Below are 7,026 nucleotides of genomic sequence, written 5' to 3'. Positions count from 1 at the left end.
TTCTAAGTGATTTGGGACTCCAAACTGAATTCTGAGTATACCAAAGTGATAAGCAACTCAAGGGAAGCCTGGGCTTTGAGTTTGAAGCCATTCTGATGAAAAAGACATCCTACGCGTAGGATGTCTAATGCATGAAAATGAAGCCAGACTTTGACTTTGAGCATTGTAAGGTGTTATATAGCCTAAAGGCAAGCCTCCTAGTCAATTTTGGTCCAATTTGGAGTTGATTAAGACTAATCAATATTAGCAACAGGTTGTCGGAACAAATCTCTGACTCATTGACCAGCTAATAGGTGTCCAAATCAAAAAGTAAAAGTAGCTGTAAGCTCAGCACAACAAAGGGAAACAACAATGCAAAAATCCAGGCAAAACACAGCAGGAGACATCCAACGCATAGGATGTCTATTGGGGCATACTGCAAAGAAAATTTGACCTGGCATAGACAGTGAGATTCCATTTGGCTTAAGGGTTTCAGAACTTCTTTCAGAAGTGAATTTAGACCTTGTTTGCCCATTTGACGAAGCAAAGACTGAATTCAAACTTATTCGCGTAAGTTGACCAACATCTGAGGGTAGTACTGTTTCAGATTAGCAAACCTAATCTAGAACATCATCAGTGTATAAATTACAGTAGTGGTTAAGATTAACTCTCCAGTTATACCAATCATTACTAAGATAACCTCTAGCATATAAATGCTTTGATTCAATTGTTGAAATTAAAACGCTTGTGTACAGGTATATTCAGCAACAAAGCAAGAAGTTGAGCAGAAACTGACCTTTGCCAGGTGAGTGGTTGGATTTGTGATAAATTGCATTGATAAGTTTGATGAATTTAAGATCAGGAAGATACATTGTTAGAGACCAGAAGGTGGCAGGTGACCAAGGTAGCTTAGTGTCCACCGAAGAGAGTGTAACTCAGGCAAGGCTAGATCCGCTAGCACCGATTATTGAGGAAGGTAGTGATACTAACACTTCGTCAGACAAATCCTTCTTCATGATGGGTAGTCAACAGCCAGGAGGTTTCACCTATGATGGACCTATGCGAGGAGGAAGCACCTCCCAAAATCCTTTGAGTGATTCCAAGCTCATGGTGATCTTCTTGGAGGGAACAAACTCGAGAGGAGCCCTAGTCTATTCTGACTATCGAGGCCGCAAGTGCATTTGTATCGAAGAGAGGCCAGCTCAAAGATTGGAGATAATCCGAGTCTATGATGATGGAGATATATTCCGAGACGAAAAGGGGAACCACTATTTAATAGTTAGTAACCCTGAAGATTACAACAGTTATGGAGATAACGTGGCGAAAGGGAAAATGGTTTCAGAAACTCAAGAACCGCCACCAAACATTGATCGGCCCGGAGCTATTTTTATGTATGATAAGAAAACAACTAGGATTCCAACTTATAACGAGAATGTGGGAATCTACAAACATGAGAGTGAGGGTATAGTCTCTTACTTTTGCATCAAGGAACCATACGTAAATGAATTAAGCAAAGACAAGGTTCTTTACTTATTCTCTTATGAAACTGCTACGGGGAAGGGCATAGTTTTTGTTGATAGATACGGGCGATAATACCAACGTATTCTCCCAGAGGAGGTAGAGAGGGCAACAGGTCCAAGAGCATCAGCATATGCCCTTGAGGAAGTTCCAAGAGCCACCTACACCCCAAGTAAGTTAACGAATCCTTTTTCAGATGAGTATGACGCTACCTCACATTCCACCCGACCGCCGCAAGCATTCAACGGCCAAGACCAACCAGCAAACCATCCATCATTGCAGGCATGGCTTCGATAGAGTGCACCAATCGAATCAGACCGAAACCGAGATGGTTATCAAGCCGCACGAGGACTTAGGGATTTGCAAGAACCACCACACTATTCAAGGTATCAGGCAGAGAGTAAGCCAAAAACACAAGGGTCAACAGAGCCTGGAGGACCACCCATAGAACGAGTTTGCAGAGAAGAACCACCTCCAGTGAGAACCGTTAGAAATTATGGCTTAGGAGCACCATTGGGAGAGGAACCAGCCTATTACAGAAGGCCTGAGGAGTTATATCGACTAGGACGGGGGGATCTAATGATGAGGTTTGTAGACCATCGAAGAATTAGACCTTCTCAAGTACAAAAATGGGTAAACAAGAAATACACAGGAAGCAGAGACCCAAGAGATCATGTAGCAGCCTTTGTGCGTGTAATTAGGGCCAAAGAGGTGTTAGATTTTCCTACCCAATTTGCAGGGTTTGGACTAACCCGAGAGGATGATGCTGCCACTTGGTTTGACTCTGTAGAGCGTAGAGACTTTGAGTTGATGGAGGAAGGGAATTCTCTCAAAGGGGAATCACTCATAATACCGTTTCACAGATCCATAAGTTCAAACAGAAAGATGGAGAATCTGTACGAAAGGCAGCCCTAAGACTAAAAAGATATGTTAAGTTCTGTCCTGTTGAAGAACTGCCAACTCAGTCCAGACTTATGCTGATATTCATCCAAGGACTAAGGAATGCAGATCTCCAGAAAGACTTACATATGAAGAGGAGCACGACGTTGAATGAGTTGACCAAGGAGGCTCTGTACCTTGTGGACAATTGTGCGGTCTACAAAGAGGGGGAGTTCAAGGACCATGATGAAGATTCGTCTTCACAGCAAAGTGGAAGTAAGTCTTCTAAGACAACACCAAAAGGAGAAGTAGCGGTAAATCAGGAGCAGCTTGTAGATGAAGTGCTAAAAAAGATCAACTTGTATGCCAAACCCCAAGCTAAACAGCCCAAGTGGTGTGCTATTGAGAAAAAATGGACAAACCATGGGACCGAGGAATGTTATTATAACAAGGGATATGTGAGAGACAGACCTTACGCTCCCCAAGCCCCAATAGCTTCCCCTCAAGTTCCACCGATGCCTAGATATCAAGCAGGCAACTTACCAGGACCTGTAGGTGTAGAAAGACCACAACCGGTGTTGGGGCAACAACCACCCCTACCAGGATTATGACCAGTTGGTATAAGCTACACACCAATAGTAACTGAATCAGAAGATAAGGCTTTGGTGCCTATGCATGCATATTATGAAGATTCCAATGGATATGCGGCAAACCCTGTCTATTATCCACTGGAAGAACCCTTGACGCTAGAACCATGGAGCATGATAGGAAATCAGGGACCACCAACTGCTACACTGGCAGCAGGAGAAGGAAGATATAGCCTAGATGAACGAACACTGATGTTCGTAGCCAATGGAGGCATGGGCGGACAGAGGCATGCTTACCAACAAAGAGGAGCTCAAGGAGCACCTCAACAACCCAAGGGACCCTGTTACAAGTGTAGAGGAGACCATTGGCTGAGAGACTGTCCTCATGATGAAATCATTAGAGTCAATGAGTATTGCTCAGAATGTGGAATTACTCATTTGATTCTCGATTGCCCTAAAAACCCGAGCAAAGGAGCAAAAACCACTTTGAACATGTTAGAAACAGTACCTTCCAATGGAGTATCGGAAAATGAAACAATCATACTTATTCAGGCGGTAACACGAGCCTAAGCTCAAAGAAGGACGAATGAACCCATAGTTGAAGAACCAATTTAACCGATGCCCAAAGTTCAGAAACGAAAAATGAGAGAAGCACTTGGAAAGCTAGAAAGGCGCGTAGGAAAGCCAGGAAGGAACGTGAGCAAATAGCCCTATGCGAGGAGTTGAAACATACCAAGGACAAATTGGAGCGGTTAGAGGATCTAGCTAGCTTAAGCTCACACACCACAGCAGCCATAGCACCCAAGGAAATAGAAGAACCCAAAAGTGCACGATTAGGAGGATCTGTACTGGCTGACAAGGTAAACGAGCAGTTGTATGCGCCACTAAAAGCTTATGAAGCTCGACTTAAAAGGAACCAAACCCAGGAGCAAGGGTGGATGACTTATCCGTATGCAGAAATAGAAAAACAGAGGTTGGATATGTGTAAAAAGATGATCGAGACGGCTCAATCATTGATGGAAGATCCGCTGGGTAAACCTGCAACTTGGCATGAGGCACCAGCTCCAACCCCTATCCAACCAACATTAGAGAAACATGTGGAAACAAAGGAAAGACTCACTAATGCCTATGAGTCCAGAGGAGAGCCTATCATAGTGCCAAATACCACCGATGGGGCAAGTGACGGGTTCCAGCCTAAAATATTGGCAGAAATGGGTAAGGACTGTAACGGTCTAGATGATATGTGGAAGCAAATCCGTGAGGCCAACGAGGCTAATAGGATGAGTAACCACATGAATGGCACGAGAAAAGAAAAGAATGTGATCTTACCTTCTATTGAAGAATTTGAGGCAAGGTCTCAAATGAACTTTGAGATACATTCACAAGGGGGAGACCAAGGATCTATTAGTTCGGGGCATAGCCAACGAGACTCATTGAGAACCTTACCCTCTTACCTAGGAGAGTATGAAGCTAAGTCGGAAGTGAGAGCAATCCCATCTCAAAGACTTTCTTCTAACAAGGTAATGGATTCGCAGGGATTGATTGAGTTGTTATCCACTCCTGTGGCATGCACAATCACGTTAGCAGAACTCCTAAGGTTAAGGCCAAACATGTGGACCACAGTAGGAAAATGCCTAGAAAAATTTGGAGTAAAAGACCCCACCTTGAAGCTACAAGAAGGGATCAGAGAGTTGGACATGCCTCAACTAAACACTAGACCAGTACCATTGAATAAGGTTGGACAATATTGTGAGGGAGAAGACGGAAACACTATGCTACCGGTAGAATTCCAAGGAGTGGTTTCCAAGGCTATTCTTGACAGTGGAGCGGGAGTTGCTATCGCCACCAAGGAAATCTGGAAAAAATGGGGAAAACCAGCTTTGAGGGCTACCAGAATGAAACTGCAATTGGCAGATGGGTTCATGGAGAAGCCTCTAGGACTCTTAGAAAAAGTGATTGTCACTTCATGCGGAATCGAGTATGAGCATACATTTGCAATAGTCGATTTCGACAAAAAGAACAATTACGAGATCGTCTTGGGATGACCATTCATGAGACAATTGAAGATGGTCCAAGATTGGGGTTATGACCACATATACCTCAGACATGGCGAGACAACAACTAAAATACACCTGAAAGACCATAGTTACAAAGATGTGAAACAAAAACCTGTGGAAGAGTTTGATTCGGCTACAGTAGCAGGATCAGAACTACCAGCATGGTTAGGGCAACCAAAAGAGCTATGGATGTGCGGAGCTTCACATTGTGGAAGCTTAAGAAGAGAGGACTGCATCTTAGAAAGAGCAATTGAGGACAAGGAGTATATTCCGGAACCTTTCCCTGAAGTTGCCTTGGAACCTCTAGAATGGGAACACATACCAGCAACATTGGATGTCTGTACCATTACCGACAGTCCAACAACAAAATTTTGCGATAAGGATGGCTATGATGTGCTACTCTATTACATGGTAAGTGTTATACTAGAAAAAGAGACGGTAGAACCACCAGAACAAGAAGAGTTTTACAACTCCTCTGAACATTTGGAAGTAAATGATGATGCAGATAATGAGTGTTCAGACACCTCAAGTGAGCGCGGAAATGAAACCGAGAATATCAAGTTTTATGATTTTGCTAATCAACAACCTAGACGCCAAGAACGCTATAGGAGGAAATGAGCAGGAAACAAAGCGAGAGAGAACCTGATGCCCAGGATAAAGGGTAAAACTCACTATTTGATGCTTGTAAAAGCAGAGGATTATGTAAAAGATCAAATATCAGGAAGATTCTCAAAAAATCGAATAGAAAAAACGCGAGAGGAAATAAAACAGGTACGAAAATCTAAAACCGAAACAAAAGCACAAAAATCTCAAAAATAAAAAAAAGAAACAACAAAAGACCAAGAGTAGACCAAACTGGAGCGTAAACAGAAATACCAAGAACTGAAACGGTTTTTGAGAGAGATATGGACCACTGAAGAAGATAGCGATGGTAAAGGGGAGTCAGAAAAGGGGAACATGAATGTACCATCACACTATCGGAAATTTACTATCCAGGATAGAAAAATCATAATGACACCACGAGTCAGGGAAAGAACCAACCAAGAATCCTACGATGGGCCTGAAAATGCAAAAAAGATGGACCTTGCAGAACCAGGTGAAAAGCCTCATCCAGTCTATATAGCTAACGATTTAGAGCCTGAAGAGGAAGAACAACTAACACAACTTCTCAAGAAGTATAAAGATGTGTTCGCTTGGTCCTATAAAGACCTCAAAGGAGTTGATCTGTTGATATGTCAACATACAATTCCTTTGAAATCGGATGCAAAACCTAGCAAACAACGTCCTTATACATATAATGACACATTTGCTAAACGAATCAAAGAAGAAATTGATAAACTGATGGAAGCGGAATTCATCTATGAGATTGAACATACAGATTGGGTGTCACCCATTGTGGTAGTTCCCAAAAAGAATGGAAAACTGCGAGTGTGTGTAAACCTCAAGAAGGTGAATGCAGCAACCATAAGTGATAATTATCCCTTGCCGATCACAAAACATGTCCTTGAGCGAGTGGCCGAGAAATGGGCTTATTCCTTTCTGGATGGGTTTTAAGGATACAACCAACTGGCAATAGCAAGGGATGATCAATACAAAACAGCGTTTGCCACAGCATGGGGGATTTATGCGTATCGAGTTATGCCATTTGGCTTAACTAATGCACCAGCCACTTTCCAAAGGTTAATGACTCACGCATTCAAGGAATACCTAAGAATATTCTTAGAAATTTACATGGATGATCTGTGTGTACACTCTCTTCTATGAGAGGAACATATTGACCATTTGCAAAAAGTCTTTGAAAAGTGCAGGACATATCGAATCTGTCGTAACCCGGAAAAGTGTGTATTTATAGTTAAGCAAGGACGAATCTTAGGACACATTATCTCGAGAAATGGCATAACAACAGACCTAGACAAAGTCAAAGTCATTGTAGACCTAGCCAGGCCTACTAATGCGAAACAAGTGCAATCCTTCATGGGACACTGCGTATATTATCGAAGATTCAT

This window comes from Adiantum capillus-veneris, chromosome 17 (assembly GCF_014529385.1).
Source record: "Adiantum capillus-veneris isolate H3 chromosome 17, ASM1452938v2, whole genome shotgun sequence".
Taxonomy (NCBI): Eukaryota; Viridiplantae; Streptophyta; class Polypodiopsida; order Polypodiales; family Pteridaceae; genus Adiantum; species Adiantum capillus-veneris.
Note: the sequence above shows the minus strand (reverse complement) of the source record.